Source organism: Accipiter gentilis, chromosome 20 (genome assembly GCF_929443795.1).
Source record: "Accipiter gentilis chromosome 20, bAccGen1.1, whole genome shotgun sequence".
Lineage (NCBI taxonomy): Eukaryota > Metazoa > Chordata > Aves > Accipitriformes > Accipitridae > Astur > Astur gentilis.
The window spans coordinates 17,638,905-17,655,893 of record NC_064899.1 but is presented as its reverse complement, the minus strand read 5'-3'; positions in this window follow the sequence as shown (position 1 = coordinate 17,655,893).

Below are 16,989 nucleotides of genomic sequence, written 5' to 3'. Positions count from 1 at the left end.
CGATGTTTTTGGTTATGTTCTTACCCGCTTGTTCATCCTGCAAAACTTCGTGCCTCGGCGCTGCTTCGGGCACAGCCGCCCCTCTCTTCTCTGTGTGCGATCCACCCTGATCCCCAAAGCTGAGGATAAAGCAGCAGAGGTGTGAAATATCTGGGGCACGTTTCTGGTTGTAGAGCAGAACGTTTTTTGGAGCTGCCAGGAGAAAGGGAGAGCTGCGTTCCCTTGCCTCCTTTCCTTCTCTCCTTCTCCCTCCTTTCAAGCCTGCAGGCAGCCCCCCCCTCCCTCCAGCATGCCCTCCTTGCCCCCTCCCTTGCTGCTGGATGCTGCTCCCCCAGCTCGTCCTGTCTCTCCTCTGACGCTGTGGCCATTCCTCTCCTGTGACAGAGATTCTCTCTCTGCCCTGCAAACAGGGCGGCTTGGACGATAGCTGGGGGAGGCACCCCAGGCACCCCACGCTGCGGTGCAGGCTGCTGTGTCCAGGCAGGCGAAGGGCAGTGGGGCAGCACTGGGGGGAAGGCAGGGTCTGCACCTGGCCTCAGCGCTCCTTTCCTCGTTAGGCCTAACGAGCTACACTATCATAGTGCTAAAAAGGAGCTCCTGCAATCCACGCTCGGGTTTTGGAGCCTCTGGTTCTTAGTATGGGCGTCGATGACCCGGGTCAGAAGCTGATGGGTGTCTCGTTGCCGCAGGGCCTGGGTGCGGGCTGTTCCTGGGGTGCTGGTGTTTGGGGTGGGGGCTGGCAAGCTGGCTGCTGGGGCTTCTTCCCATCCCCGTGCCCCTGGGAGAGCTTGGAGCTATCCTGCTGGGAGCGATGGGATTTTGCAGGGAGCTGGGGAAAGGGAGAGAAAGCCGGAGGTGGATGTGGCTTGGAAGAGAATCAGATGGAAAAGGGGCGATTGAGGGTTTTGCCTTCTGTCTCCAGGAGAGCCTGGACAGGGCCCTGGCAGGGGGGATGGAGATCGCCCTGGTAGGGGGGATGGAGATCACCCCGTCCCTCGCTGCAGCTGCTTTTGGAAAGTTTCCTGGGAAAGGGCTGGGGAAACTGGAGCCTCCAGCAGAACTGGCTGCTGCTACGACCCTCTCGGAGGCCGGCTGTTTATTTGTTCGCATTGTTGTACCCGGGGAGGTTTTTCACCTAGGGCGCCTTTCTCCCTGCCTGTCTGTGCCGGTGTGTAGAGATGTGGCTGTCTGTAGAGGTGTGCGTGCATCTGTCTCGATGGGTGTTCATGCGTGTGTGCGTATCTATCTATTTATCTTTATGGGCGTGTGTATTTATCTCTCCATCCCCGAGACTTTTGGAGAGGCTGGGAGAAGAGGGGGTGGGGTGGGCTGTCTCCCGGATAGTTGATATTCCAGGTTCAGCCTCTTTCTCCGCTCTCATTCTCTAAACCCAGCCAGGGGGAGTGTCGCCCCAGGCCGAACATATGCTTCTTTCCATTGCACTAATCCACCTTCAGCGTGGAGGAATAATTGCTCGAGTGTCCATGGCTCCTCGGCGCTTTGTCCCTCGCTGGCTCCCATCAGCTTGGCACACGCCATTTCAATCAAATCCTTTCAGAGCCCTGTCTCCTTTTATCACGTCCCCGCTCCGGCGAGAGGAGGGAGGGGAGGACCGGGCTCCCCGCAGCCCCGGCGGGGCCGGGTCGGGTTCCCCCCCCCCCCCGTCCCCCCACCGGGAACAAAAGGGCCACCGAGCAGCACCGGCCTGACTTTGCTCTGCCCGCAAAGGCGTTTGAGTATGTTGTTGTTGCTAGGAAAAAAAAAAAAAAAAAAAGCCATCCCGCCGGGTGGCTGAGCTCCTCTCCCCGGTGCGGTGAAGGGGGCAGCTCCGGGAGCCAGCCGGACCGTGTGAACCCCCTCCTCTCGGTTAGTTGTGCTGCTGGTGAGAGGGCAAGGGCTGGGAATTAGCGGCTGGAAAACTCCCGCGACTCTCCGTGGCCGGGGGAAGGGGGGGCTGTAGGAATCTGCCCTCACCCCGGCTTTCCCCCCTCGCCCGGCAGAGACGGCCCTAACCCGGCGGGACAGAGCCGCTGGGCACGGCAGAGGGGCAGGGATGCTCCCACCCTCCCCGGCTGGCTCGGGACCCTCGGAGTTAAAAGGGGGTTACAAATTCCTCCTAGGAACCCCGAGCTGAGGGAGCGAAAGGAGAGGAAGGCAGGATGGTTAACTGAGGGAGATTTAAAATTACGGGGGGGAAGGGGAAAAAAAAAAAAAAAGGAGAAAGATGTGCCCGATCTTTTTACATCCTTGCGGGACTGTTTAGCTCTTTCTCACTTCTTGTTTTTGCGCAGCTGCCTGGGATGGCTGATGGGGGCCAGCCCGGCGTGGGGGCTGGCCCCGACCCCGGGCCCACCTTTCCCGGGAAGGCCGCTGTGCTCCCTACGGCGGGGGGGCTGCCTGCTAACCTGCCCGCCTCGCTGCTGCTGGGCTGCCAGGCATCCCGGGTGGGAGGCTCCGGGGGAGCTCCTGCCTCCCCCATCAGCTCTCTGGGGTCACCGCAGGTGAGGAGCGAAGCTTTCCCAGGAGAGCGGGGTGTCGGGGTACCGCCGGGATGCCCGCACATCGCCCCCCCGCCGCTCCTCCATCCTCCCCGCCCCAGGCTCCGAGTGGAGCCCGCAGAGCCCCGACCCGGGCGAAACGGCCGCGGGAGCTGCGAGGGGCTTTGCCGGGACACACCGGCCCGGCCGGGGGCGAGGGGGGGCCCGAGAGCACCGGGGAAGCTGCTGCGGCGGGGGGAGAGGGGAGAGCCGCCCGGCAAACATGCGACGGCTCGGAGTGCGCCGGCGTTTTCTCCTCGCCAATGTTTGCCCCGTGAGTCCCCGAGTAGTTTTTAACTAAAGCGTGGGTCTTTCCTGCTGCTGCGAAAAATCGCCTTAAAAAAAAAAAAAAAAAAAAAAATCCCCTTTCCACTACGTTTGGATTTAACCGCAACACCCACAGAAACTGCCTTATGAAAACCAGACTTTTCTATGAAAAGACTCTTCTGGCAGCAATTAGTCTGGCTTTCTTTAACAAAATTCTTTGTAATGTCATTCAGCGGGGAAAAAAAAAAAAATCCCAGGATAATTTTGATTACCCAGTTAAAAAAGTAAAATAAAAAAATTTTAAAAATTAGCATATTCGGGTTTGCCCTGGAAAAAAAAAAAAGTTTAGATTTCCCATAGATCGGAAAAAACCTCGCTGAAATTTTGCGAGGGTGGGCTTTCGCGGGAAATAGGCTCCTTCGGTTCCTGTGTGACGGGCGTCAAAGGCGCAAACGCACCCACCCTCCTTGCTGCCTCATTTGAGGGGCTTTGCCCCAGCCTCACCTCGGCAGGCGGGGGGGGGCCGCTGCCCCCACGCAGCTGCGCCCGCCCCCCGGCAGGCAGCGCTCGGCTGAAAATCGCGCGGTTCTCGGCGCGCAGGGAGAAGCGCTTCTCCCCCACCTTTCCCACTCCCCGCCCCGAGAACTGGGTGTCCCCGCGTGGGTCCCGGGCAGGGCAGCGGTGCCCACCCCGACTTCTGGGGGAAGGGGGGAGGGGGCAGCCGGTTTGCTCCCTGCCTGCTGCCTCCTGCCCGGAGGAGGAGGATGAGGAAGGGGGGGGTGGGGGTGGGATATGGTCCCAGGAGGCGGGGGAGGGTGGGGGTAGCTGCCTACCTGGAAGGCTGTCGCGGATGCTCGGGCAAAGCCAGTCCCTCCGCCTCATCCGCAGGTTTTTGCTACTTTCCCCCCTCCCTCCCTCTCTCCCTCCCTCCCTCCGTGCTCTGGTGAAAGGTTGCATGTTCCAGCCCAGAGATTCAAACGTTAAATCGCTAAACCAGAGTAGGAAAAGGGGGGGAGGGGGGGGGGGGAGAGGGGAACAAAAAAAAAAAAAAAAAAAGGCGTGTTTATATTTCAGATCTTTTAAAAGGTCGGCTTTAATTAGGTTAAATACAAGTATTATTGGCCCAGAAACACATACTGCAATAAGCTCGTTACAAGCCTAATTGCAACGCAAAAAAAAAAAAAAAAAAAAAAAGAACAAAAAAAGTGCGTGGGGAGAAAGAAGAAGAGCCGTACTCCTTCGGCACGACCCACCTCCCGCAGTGCGTGCGTGGGGTTACGCGGCAGCCCGCGGCGTGGCCGCGCATCCCCAGGCAGGGCGGGCCGCGCAGGCTGCGCGGCGCGCATCGCTCCCCGCACCCCGGCCGCCGTTATCCTTTTGGGGTGCGTTTTGCATTTCCCCGGGCTGAGGGGCTGCTTTGGCGGCTGAGGGAGGTGGGGGGTGTCTGGGCGTGAATCTGCTCTGAAGTTGCCGTGGAGCCCGGTCCCGCTCCAGCCTCCAAAATAGCTCCTCTCCCCAGCTGGTCCTGCTCTCTCAACCCCTTGGCAACACAATTTGGGGGGGGGGGGGGAAGGGGGAACCATTTGCCCTGAATCGCAAATTTTCATGGCTTGGAAAGAAAAAGGTAACCCTCGTGTCTAGCTCAATTAATAAACATGGTGATTTCACACCCAAAAGGAGGACATTATTTCACGGGAGAGCTATCGGCTCCATCACAAAGGGTCACAGCGCAGCTGTGGCGAGCCCGGGGTTATTATGCAGCCTGATGATAGGATCCCGCTTGCCATCCCGGCTCCTTCCTCGGGGCGACCAATAGCCCCCGGCAGGGCTTGTGCCACCTCATGATAAAGGACTTACCCGATGTGTGAGGAAATGGAGCAGCTTTCAGATGAGAGGTAATCAGCTTGCAGGCGCAGCCCCTCGCTCTCCCCCCCCCCCCCGGTCTCCTGCCTTTCCATTTAACTTTTTTCCCCCCCCTCCTCCCCCCCGACAACAAGTTATTTATTTATTTGAAGGCAAAGCCAACGCTCCCGCTCACCTTCTCCGGTCCCCGCGGGGAGCAGAGGCGGAGGACCCCGGCCCCGGCCCCGGCCCCCGGCCAGACCCCCCCGGCTGCCGGTGGCAGGAGGAGCCGCCTCCCCGCACGGAGGGACAGTTGTGGCTGATAGATTTCTGGTGTCAGGAATTGGGTCCAGAAGCTGTGAGGCAACATATTAACTGCGATCCCATAATCTCTTAATCACATTACATTTTAAGTGAGCATGTGTAATTTCACCCATCAATGATTTATTTAAGCAAGGGAGCGCAATTACTTGTCTCGCACACCACCGCTGGCTGGGGGAGCATTGTTTGCCAGAAATCAAATCTGCGGTTTCAGGGACTATCTGTCTCTCCGGGCTGAGGAACCCCCGACCCACGCTCCTGAGGACAGGAGCTCCCGCGGCTCGTCCTCCTACCCAGGCAAGGCGAGGGCGAGCTTTCCCACCCTTGGCCCCCCCCAGCCCCTTTTCGAAGCCGGGCTGGTGCGGGGAGAAGAGCCTCCAGCCTCCCGGTGCTTTCCTCAAGCCCTTACTCCGGGGGGGAGTCAAAGGGAGGTTTGCTGGGCTGGGAGGAGGGGGAATTTGGCCCCCCTGCACCGTTTTGACTAAAGCAGGGGATCATTGATGGGGGGAGCTGAGCTTACGCCGTTTCAGCCTTCCCCAGTCCTACATTTAAAGAGGGAAAGGCGACTTAACCTCTCCCGGCGCGGTGCTGAACGCCAGTCCGGGCGGTTTACCGGCTCTCCCCGGGACACCCCCGGCGCTGGGAGAGCCGCGGGACCCCCGGCGTTTCGGGACGCCGACCCCTTCCCTCTCAGCGCCCGGGCTGCCCCCCCCCCCGTCCCCCGGGCCGACCCGACCCTTAAAAGTCGCTCCAAGAAGAGCAAGGCGACGTTTGGGCGGCAGCTCAGCATCCTCCGTCCTCCTTTCTCCTCGGCCCGGGAGCCAAACTTAAAGCCGAGCGGCCGGTGCCCCGGGTGGAGGGACCCGTTTTCCCGGCTGCCGGGCGGCATCTCCGCCCATCCCCGTCGCCTCCCGCCTGGGGACGGAGGGCAGCCTGGTCCCGGCGCCAGGCTGGAAGCAGCTCAACGGCTTTATTGTTATTATCGGTATTATTGCCATTAACCCCCTCGCAGATTGCTCTGTGCGGAATCGCCGCCTCCCGCCCCCCGTGCCCGCGGCGAGGAGGGAGAGCCACCCGAGAAACGCGTGGGGTTGCCCCGGAGCTGATGCCTTCCTCAAAGCGGGCTGGGCGTTTCCAAAGGTTTTGTTCTACACGTGCCGGTGTTTTTATTAAGCCGTCGATGCAAGAAGGTGCCTGAGAGAGAGAAAAAATCTTTGGCTGAGGAGAGAGAAAGAGACCTCCTCCCCTTTCATTAGCTTTTTAATTTTTTTTTTTTCTTTTTATTTTTCTGGAGCTGCCTTAGTCAGGCATTTGGCAGATTTAACGTTGCAAAGAAAACAAAGAAAAAAAAAGTAATTACATTTTTGGAAAACAAACAATAATTACACGATACAATCGGTATAACAGTAAGCGAAACACAGCAGCGGGAGTTAGAAACAATATTCTAGCCATGGAGATGGGCTCCGCCGCTGACTCAGCGGTTTTGAATACTCCAAATTATCCTTACATCGGATTTCTGTAGCGTAGTTCAGCTGCAGCCTATTGGCTTTTAAATTAAAACATATCTCGCTGATTAGGCACGTATTAGCGCCTGAAAAAAAAAAAAAGAGAGAAGGAAGCAGGTTTCCCAAGGTAAAAATAATTCTGGTGGATCAGAAATATTTCATGAGCCCTGCTTCCCTATTTGTATGTAAAGCAGAGGAGCGGCGTTCGCAGGGGCAGCCCCCGCTCCCCGGCTATTGATGCCTTCGGCGGGGACGGGGGGGGGAGCGGGAGCGGCTCCCCCGCATCGGAACGGCTGCAGCACCTGTCACCTGGAGAAGCTGGGGCTTCACACGCCCCGCGGCTCTGACTTCACGTTGGGGCGCATTGTTCCATCCCCGAGCGGTGTTGACATAAACCACCCCCCCGCCTTCTACCCCCTCCTCCCCTCTGCCCGACTTTCACGGGAATATTTGGGATGATCTCTAGGGTGGCAGAAAAGTTGTGAGTGTGCATCTATTTTTTTTTTCTAGTTAACCATTTTTTTTTTCCTATTTTTTTTCCCCCCCATTGACTCAATTTTATCTTAATCGGGAGCTCTTAGGATTAGTTGTAATGATATGAATGGTTAAGGTGGGAAGGGCTGAAGGCTGGGAAATGCTCTCTCCTTGGAAGAAAATACCAGACGTCCCGCAGCAATAACCATGCAGAGTGTAGGTCTCATGTAGATGGAAAGAAATCATGGGGCTGTTGGTGTCATGTGAAGCGTACGTGAAATCTAGCATTTGTTCAATCAAACCTTCGTTCTGCTTCCCATTAACTGCCAAATCAAAAAGAAAAAGAAAAAAAAAAGACAAAAAAGGAAGAGACGAGAAAAAAAACCACTTTGCCCCAAAATTCTGATTCCCACCACTGATACATGCGTATCTCGGGGAAAAGTTTTGAGCTGTGCCGCTGCTCAGCCCCAGTTCGGCTCTCGGGACTCCTGAATTCCCAGGGAACAGGCACACGAGCGAGGACGACGACAACAAGAGCAGCAGCAAACGCGAGGCTCCTCGTCGCCTGCTCCTTTGAAAACCAACCCGCTCTATTTTTGGTCAGGCAACCCCAGACAGAAGTGGCAACTAAAGCTTTAAACCCTTTGGAAATTCCTTTCTGATTTAAGAGAGCCAGGGGGCTTTCGTCCTCTCCCTGCCGTTGGTTGCGAGGAAGGGCAACAAAAGAGGTAAAATGCCTTCTCCAACTAACTGGCTCAGCGTTTCATATGCATCAAAGGGAAAGCAAGAGCTAATCCGAAAATGACCACTTTAATGTACACGAACCCATGGCTACAGCAACAGAACCGAGGGGGATTTTGAACTCTCCACCACAACAAAACCCTACACTTAATGTCATAATAACAGATATTAAACAAAGGGGAATGAAAGGATCTCACGCTGGTTTTTCTGCATTCTTGAGTCTAATTAAAAATATACAGAAAGAAGACATAGTTTGGGTCAAAATGGCATGAGAGCCGCCCTGTGCCAGCGAAGGGGCTGCAATTATCAGCTTAGAGGCCAGATCCGAGAGGTCTTACTCGCTCTCCAGCCCCAGGGGGGCCAAAAGCCGGCGCAGGGGCGAGGGTGGGATGGATGCGTGCCCGGCCAGGGCTGGAAGGGCCGGGAGAAGGGGGCTGAAAGGCCCCTGTCCTCTCCTTTCCCCTTCCCCCAGACAGCAAAGGGGGGACTAAAACAAATACGGCGGAGCCCCGCAAGTCTTTTTTTTATTTTATTTTTTGTTTTTTTTTAATTTTTATTTTTTTGGAGGCCGCTTGCACAGCCCTTCCATTCAAATGGAGCCGGGCTGTTTACTTAGTGTCAGGTTGTGACTCGGCTTCTGCCTTTGGGGCTGGTGCCGCTGGCTGGGAGGGGAAGCCTGCGGTGAGCAACAAGTGCCCTGCATGACAATACCTCCCCGGGGAGAAAATACCTCGCACAGAAGGGACCGTCTCCAAAACCGGAGGCCAGAAGCTGGAGCCAGACAAATTCAAATGCGAGATAAGGCACATGCAGGCGATTAACCACTTGAATAAACTACTGAGGGCAGCAGCGGGTCCTGTTCCTCGCTGTATTTTGGCAGAGGAGCGGATGTCCGCACAGAAGATGCGACTGAGTGTAATCCAAGTGATTGGGCTCAATATAGAGGTAACGTGGTAAAACACGATGGCCTGCAGTAGGAGAGAGGTCAGATGAAGCCCTCGCAGCCATAACTCGTGAATGAATTCAAGACTTTGTGATTTGGCCTCTTACAAATATCCATAGTGGTGTTTTGCTGGTATTGGCGTTTGGCGGGTATTACTGATATTTAACAGTAGGCAAACTGTCTTTTCCTTGGCTCATATGGAAGACAGCCTCTTTTAATGCTTGTTTATTTTATTTCCAGAGGAGCCAGACTTGGACAGGTGTCAAGAAGACGGGTCTTCGGTGAAGAGTCACCACCATCGCTGCTCTCCACAGACCCCGTTCCGTCTTCACAGAAGAATTTTCTCAGGGCCAGCAGGCATCTCGGGCTGCACCCAAGGTATTCCCATCCACCAGTGTGGCAGGCGATGAGGAGGGGTTCCTTCGGTCAAAGCAGCTGAGGAGACCTACAGATGGTACTCCCACCCCAGAGAAGGGACATAATTGGGGTGGAAGTCAAAACAGAGAGGGAGGGGAGCAGTGCTTCTCTCATCCCATGGCAATCACAGGGAGCAAAGTATACCTGAGCTCGGTGTCCCATTTATCCCCCCCTCAGCTGGTCTGATGGACCACCTCGGAGTGCCTTAAGGTATTGAATATATGCATCAGTGTATAAAGACATAGCAGAGAGCACCCCCGACTCGTGCTACCAGCAGGACATGGGAGGCCTGATGGATCCTTCTTTCTTAGATGCTGTGTGTGCCTTACCCTCGGAGGCTTCAGCTGCCCAGGCCACCCCGGCCTTAGAGTCTGTCTCGCAGGGAGAAGAAAGGTCTTTCCAGCTTGCCTGGTGAGACCTTCCTCACCTGAGGGCCTTTGCAAGAGGCCCAGGAAACCGCCCCCCATAATTGCAGGGTGCTCGGCTCAGGGCTGTTCGTGCAGTCCAATTATCGTTTACCAACAGGGTGACTCCTACTAACCCTGCAGCACAGCTGCCTCACTGGAGCTAAAGGTTAAGTATGAATTACTGCCCGTAAATCCAAGAGGTCTTCTCCAGGCAACATCGCTAACACTCCTAAGGCTGGTTTTATGCCGAGTTTTTGAGAAAAAGCTGTCAAACAGAGGTTTCAGCTAACATCACTCCTCAGCCTGTAAAATTGTATAGGGAGGAGAAGAATATCTGATATTTGAGGGCTTGAGCTGGGGCTCTCCACCTTCTGTTTTCTTTATGGCTTTGGAGTGACACCTATGCAGCGGCGTTTGAAACATTTATGTGCTGTTTTCAGCAAACACCTGCAGAGCAATCCCAATGCCCTCGGCAGGGAGCGTTGGCTGGCCCGGAGAGGGAGGGATGCCGTAGCTTGTGTTCCTGCTTGCAGGTGTAGGTTCGTGCTACTTAATCCCGCAGAGGTCTTTGGCTAGTGCAGCTGGGGGAGCTGAGCCCCGATATTTGGCATCACTGGGGTTCTCCCCACACACTCCCTAGAATGGACGCGGGCTCTGCGTCCCTCCAGGGCGTGCAGGCTCCTGCACTGATTGAGGATACGCTATCAGGTCTCGAAAGGGGAGAAGCCCTACTTCGGACAGGGCTTCGAGCATCCTGTGTGCTGCGAGGCAGTCCCGACACCGTGATGGCTTGCTTTGTGGTAGGGTGCCCAAGAGATTTAGGAGCTGAGGGGGAAGCTAGGAGGGTGCCCACAGTGCTCTGCCTCTCTCCGAAAAAGAGGCTTTAAGTGAAGCTCACAGCCGAGAACACTGATTTTGGAGAAGTGCTCTGAAGTGTTTCCTTGGTCCCCTTTGCGTGAGGCATGGTGTGGAGGTGCGGGTGCAGTTCTCATCAAGTTATGTGCATTAAAAATAGCAACGGACAGATAGATTTGAAAATAAAAGCCATTCAGTGCAGCAGCAGCTTTGTACACAATTCCTTGAGAAAGTGACTTAAGTAACTGCACTATTGTAAAGACAGTTGGACTCTTGAGGTAAAAACAAGAGGAATTTGAATCTAATAATAAAATTTTCATCATCATCACTTTAAAGGAAATGGTAAATGAGACCCAGAAGGAGCTTGACCACCTTCCCCAGGCTAATAAAATAATCTTCTGGTTCATTTTGCTCATATCTGATTAACATTGTGTCTAATTGCTGTGCTGGATGCAGTTCCGTTGCCAGTAAAACTTTGAAGCATTTTACTGTTTTTTTTTTTTTGGTAAAAATTTGCCCTTATGTGAGTCTTGGTTTATATCTGACTCACTGGGAAGTGTAAATTTTCTTAACCAACGTTATACACAGTGATCAGTTAAGCCATAAGAATAAATGCTGACATATTTAGGGCCCAAACTTGCCAACATTTCACTTTAGTGCAAACACTCAGGACATGTTCTGCATGGGCATATTTTTAGTGGGGCTGCTCATTCACCTCTTGGCCAGCTTGATGGCTTGGTACGTGTGCTGGGATGGGGATGGAGGTGATGGTGGTGGGGAGACTGGGAACCAACCCGGGACCTGAGAGACCTACACTCTCGTCTGTTACTTCTGTCATAGGGAATAGGTAGGAGATGGGATCGTAACATGGTACACAGGTACTGCGCTTTTGTTGTCTGTTTGAGGAATATAATTGATTATAACTGATTAGCACAGGCTCCTGTACTAAGATTGTCCCCAACTCATGTGGCTGTCTAGTGTGGATTAAGTTGCAAAACAGGACTTGTAAGCTGCTGACACTTCGGAGAAACGAAAGGCACTGTGTCCCTTCTGTAATCTACAGTTTGTTCTTCACATTTTTCAAGTATAGAGGTACTGGGATTAATTTCACTAGTCTGCACCCAGTTCTTTTGCACTGAGAGCAATGGGAAACAGCTAGGTGTCTCTCTGCACTTTCAGGTATTTCAGTGCTTTAAAAATCTGCTCCCTGTGTGTCTATGTCCTTATCTTAAGATCAGCCTAACTGACTTGGAAGCAGGTGAAAATTTTACCAAAAATACTCACTGGCCTGTTTCTAAGTATAAGTTAGAAAATAAAGACAAAACGAGTACTCTGAGTCTATGCTATTCAAGCTTACATTTGTCAGGGGAGCATCTAATAATGCCAGATGGAGAGCTGGATCCTGCAGAGGATGATACATGGGACAGGCTGCACCCGCTGAATTTGGGGGGACTCCTCACTTTAGGAATGCCGCTCCCAGGCCTCAGCATTGGGAGATCTGCACAAAGAGGTTGAGCTGCTGAGGCATCGTGTCATCCCTCACACCCTTACCGACAGACCCTTCTCTTCTGTTTTTACCGATACAATTCTCCAGAAGGAAAAATTCTCAAGGAAAAGAAGCAACCCCCCCAACCCTGCTTCTAAATAACACCGAGGTTTGAACCCAAAGTGACGGGGAAGTCACATTTTAAGCTGTGCCTGTGTCCTGGATTCACCCCGTTGAGCGAGAAAGCAGTACTGTCACTTCAGATTCCCTCCTCGCTGCCGCCCTGGCAGTGTCCAGGGTGGGAATGGTTGCATGCATCTACTGCTGCGTTTCTTCCGCGGCTGTGTCACATTTCTCTGGCTGCTCCTCAAAGAGGTCGTTTGTCCCTAAACTCAATGGCCTCCCCCAGACCCAGTCGCTGGTATTCGACATGAATCTTGCTGGCAGAACGCATCCTGGTGGCCTTTTCCGTGGGGTCCTCTGAGTGATGGACAGACCTGTGGTTCCTCAACGGTTGCCCTTCGTCCTGTCCCTAAGCGCCTCCCGTGAACTTCCACAAAAGGACTCTGGACATAGCTGAGCAGCGTGATATGTCTTGGCATCCCTGCCTAGGCCTCTTCAAAATGTGCTTCCCCTTGTTCATAGCAATCATGCCATTTCCGATGATGGTTCAGCAATGCCTCCCAGGCAAGCGAGGGCATGATCGGCCCTTCGCCTCCAAATTTTGTTCTGAGTGAGTCAGATAAGTCAGCTAGGCAAGGAGAGGTTCTGCAAGTCAGAGGAGAGCGGTGGCTTGCAGTGTTTACGTGCCCCTCACAGCCCTGCTTGGAGAGAGAAAACTGCTCCTGGAGCCACGCACCCGAGAGCCTCCGTGGTGCTGGGGTGCGGGGGGTACTGCCAACGCTCCGGCACCTGCGCTTGTAACCTGCGCAGCCTAAGGTGGCCAAGCTCCGTAATTGCTCCTGTTTCTTTTCCAGCGTGTCTCCCGTGAAATCAGCTAGACGGCCCTGCTGACGTCAGGGGGTCTTGCTACCAGGAGGCTTTGCTTCTTTTTGGTTTTCCCTAAAACTGGTTGTAGAGTGGGTGATACGAATATCTGTTCTCTTTTAAACGCGTCTATCTGTATCTCTCTGTGTGGGTCTAGGGTTATATGCTGGTGTCCCTGGCCCTAGGTCTTTTGACATCTTGGGGCTAGGAGATTGGCAGGCTCTGAATTTAGTGATTTTCCTGGGTACCTTGACTGTAAGAGTAGAGCTGTCGTTGCACCTAGCTGTACATTCTGCAACAGTGTCGATACCTGGAGATACAGGATATGTTAGTAACAGTACGATGAAATCCGTAAGTGACTCCTCTGCCAGTTACCATGAAGTGGCCACCAAGGTAGGAAGGAGTTTTTATTCTAAAAAAGTAGTTTCTCTTTCCATTGTTACTTGGTGTTTCAGTGAATCCATTAATTTTTCAACAGGCATCCTGTTAAGATTGGGCTTTACTTTATCCACTGTTAAGCACAGGACAGGATATTGTATGAAATGAAGACAGGGAAAAAAGGATGGGGTTTTCCATGATGATTTATTTTTGAGGCAGCAGAAAGCACACATACCCGATGCTCTCCTAAAAAATAGTTCCTCTAGCTTGGCATTTTGCACAGTGATTGGGCAGAGGTTTTACGGGAAGTGTCCACCGAGATACTTGATTAACCTCAACTGCAGCTGAGCATGCTACTCCTCCTCCCATTGCAATAATACATCTTAGATGGGACAGCTGATAAACTTCACCAGTGCTGGGGCTTACGAAGACAGAAGCAATTTCCCTGGGAAATGTATGGCCCGCAGATCCCACTCAGGTGGCTTACCGCTAAATTAGGCTCTCTTTGGGCAGTTCTTGTTAGCAGGAAAAGGCCTTGGGATCAGGCCGTCTGGGATCTGGGGCGAGGAGCAGCCTTGAAGGGAGGAAGCGGGAGCTTTTGCTGTTTTGCTCATCAGTAGAGCAGTTCCAGCAGGAACGAAAGCCATATGAGTGCATTTACAGCGCACGACACCTCCGTCTCAGGCTTGTAGGACAGTGCCGATGTTAGTCCTTCAGTGAGATGGGAATCAAAGCACGGAGTTGTTAAAGGAGTTGTTTAAGGCCAGACATCCCTCCCCACACAGAGCTGGAAAGAAATGCAAGCCTCTTGCCTTTCCAACTCTGGTGTAAACCACTTTTCTTTGCTTCCCCCTGTAGAGTGGTATAGGATTTCCAGTGCACTGGGGGAAATAAGCGTGTTATAGACATACGGAATAAAAGGAAGGTATGAAGGAGTTTGCACTAGGGCATGAATTTTCAGGAAGCAAAATACCAGCGCCTTGTAATTGTTTTTTTAGATTATTGGGTGCAAAGAAGAATTTGGCCTGTACCCATGGATGGAATCATGAATAACATTTGTTTTAACTAAATCCCACTAATGTGCCAGTCTTGTGTGCTTGTATTGCTGATATCAGGAAGTAGACTATAGTTATAAATTGACTGCTCAAGACATGCAGAAGTTAAATATAAGGGTATTGCAAATGCAAAAGGTGAGAACAGAGGTTACCCATTCCACTTTAATTCCTGCTTCATGTGTGAATTTGCAGTGCCTAAATGGTGCTGCTGGTGGTGGATGTTTCTTTTGCACTGTTTGCTTTTTAAAGATGCAATTCAAACGGGATTGTAAAATCTCCCGTATTTGATCCCGAATTCACCTAGTAGCAAAAGAAAGTAAGAATAGGCACGGAAACAGGTACCACCTGCGAGGCTTGCATTAGCTGAAGCGTGTGAAGCGCCGGTCACCTGCGTTGCAGAAGGCACGGGTCCAGCCTTGCGGTCAGTGCCAGCGCTGAGCGTGGCATTCCAGCAAGCCGCGGATGAGGTTGTCTGTGGTGGTCTCCTACCTCTCTATATCGCTCAAATGAAACTTTGCAGAGCACGCGAAACCTTCCACTTACACAGCCCGCGCCGGCTCTTTCTGTCTGCAGCAGCCGCCACCGCCGTTCCCCAGCCCCGCCTGCTGCCTGGGCTACAGTAAATGCTTTATTAGCACCAGGATAAATTAAAATGCCTGCACAACCCAGGAGAAAGCCCGCCTATATTTAGCGTCTCCTCCGCTGCAGCGGGCAGCTCTGTCTCGCCTCGGCTCTGCCCTGCCGACGGGACGACGTCCCCTCCGTCCTGGCGCAGGAGCCCGGGGCCAGGAGCCAAACCCGGCCGCAGCTACGACCCCATCACCGCAAGTGAACCTGGCGGGGCTCAAGGGGGAAAAAAAGCCCCCGAGATTTAACTCCACAGCATTATCGTAAAAAGTATATGTGCACAAGGGGCTATTCTCTCCGCTGCGTTTATGTGGCTCTCCTGTTCGTGCTAATAGCAGTGATGTTTGTATGTCCCGCGGTGGGAACAAACCTCTTAGTGAATAATGTAGTGTTAAATTCTGGGTAAGACATCAAAGTGCCAGTAAAACCGGTGCTATAAGATTACCTCTGGCAGCTCCATCTTGTGACCAAGCTATTTTTATTATTATAAAATCTGTTGCTCCCCTCCCATGAATAGGCATACTGTATTTTGCTCTTTCAAGTCAGAACATGCTTTTGTGAATTACTTTCTCTTCTGCTTTCTCTTTTCTTAGATATGTCAGTACTCTCCCATGTCCTCTCAGGAGGACAGTAAAATTGAGAGTTCAATGTTTCAGGGAAATTAAGACACTTATATTTTAATTTCCAATAGAGACCCTAATACTATTCTTCGAAGGTGGGCTGGCCGTTTGATGTAAACCAAGAGAAACTGTGTGCCTAGGTGTGCTGGTACATATGGTGCCTACAAATATCACACACCTATTGATCTGGGGTCTCGGCAATACCTAAGCATACGGAGAGCATAAGAACTGGGAGACAAGGCCATGGGAACAGGAAAAGGCCCTTTTAATTCCACCTTCCTGCTTTTCCATCCTCCTCCCCCATCCCCTCCTTCTCCAGCAACAAGCCTAGGTGTCTGTGGAACTCATTTACATGCCTTGCTTCCATTGCCCGCTCCCCTAATTTATTCCATATGTTTATTCCCCTTTGTGTGCAATACTCCTGCCTGTGTTCCCTATTTGCTTATAATTTCCTAATTTTTCAGGTTCTGCCTCCTGTTTTTGTTTTGGTTGGTTTGGGTTTTTTTGAACCTGCTCACCCACGTGTGATCTCTGTGAAATTTCTGCTTAAAGCAAAGTTAGCAGCAGTCACCAATGCTACTTGGAGCCTCAGCAAAGTGGGGCTCTTAAAGCAGTGCCTTGTTCAGAGGTACTACGCTGAGACTGCAGACGGGATGGGACCTACTGGGAGATCCAATTAGTACGAGCCCTGCTTCAGCGAGTCAGCGCTCCCCTTCTCCTCTGCTCTTTTGGGAGCCATGGCTTTCTTGAATGGGCCCATAAGGAGAGGAAATATCAAGACACCTCTCAGTACGTGGCTTGGTTTAACAAAATGCTGAGCTGTGCGCAGCAGCACTGACGCGACAGAAAAATGCTTGGAGTCTGAGAGCGTAATTTTGAGCCTGAAATTTGTTTTCGAAAAGATTAACTGCGCTGTTTGCAAGAAAACTGTGGTACTTGCCACTGCTGCGGTTCTCTTCCGCCCTGATACTCATCAATGTATTTTTCTTTATGGGCAGGGACTGGGCAGCATTTTTACTGCATCTTGTGGAGCCCTGTCAAACCAGATGCGTTGACGGAGATCCCGCAAGCATGATCCCAGCCGTAAGACGTTCAAATGCTTGGGCATCTAGATGCCCCATGTGAGTGTTGCCTGAGCAGAACTTTTTGGATTTTCGATGAAACTGGCAGCTTTGTGCCCCTACACAAAATCCGGTGGATCCAGAAGTTCTAGACAGAAGCATGGGAATGTGGTACGTGGTAGTGGGCACTCTGCAGCCCACTCTGTTCAATCCCACTTATGGCAAGGCACGAGCTGCCCACGAGGCTGGTGAGAGGGTGGGTGCATTGCAGGGTGTGATAGACCTCTGTGGCTCTCACACCTGGCTTGAGCTGCTGAGCCCTCACAGGTCTGTGACATGTCTCAGCAGCCACAAAGTTCAGCAGGCAAAGAGCTGCTGCTGGGTTCAGTTAGCAATGCCTGTAACTCACGGCTGGTAGAAGAACATAAATTAACTTATATTTTTTTTAAAATGATGGTAAAACAAA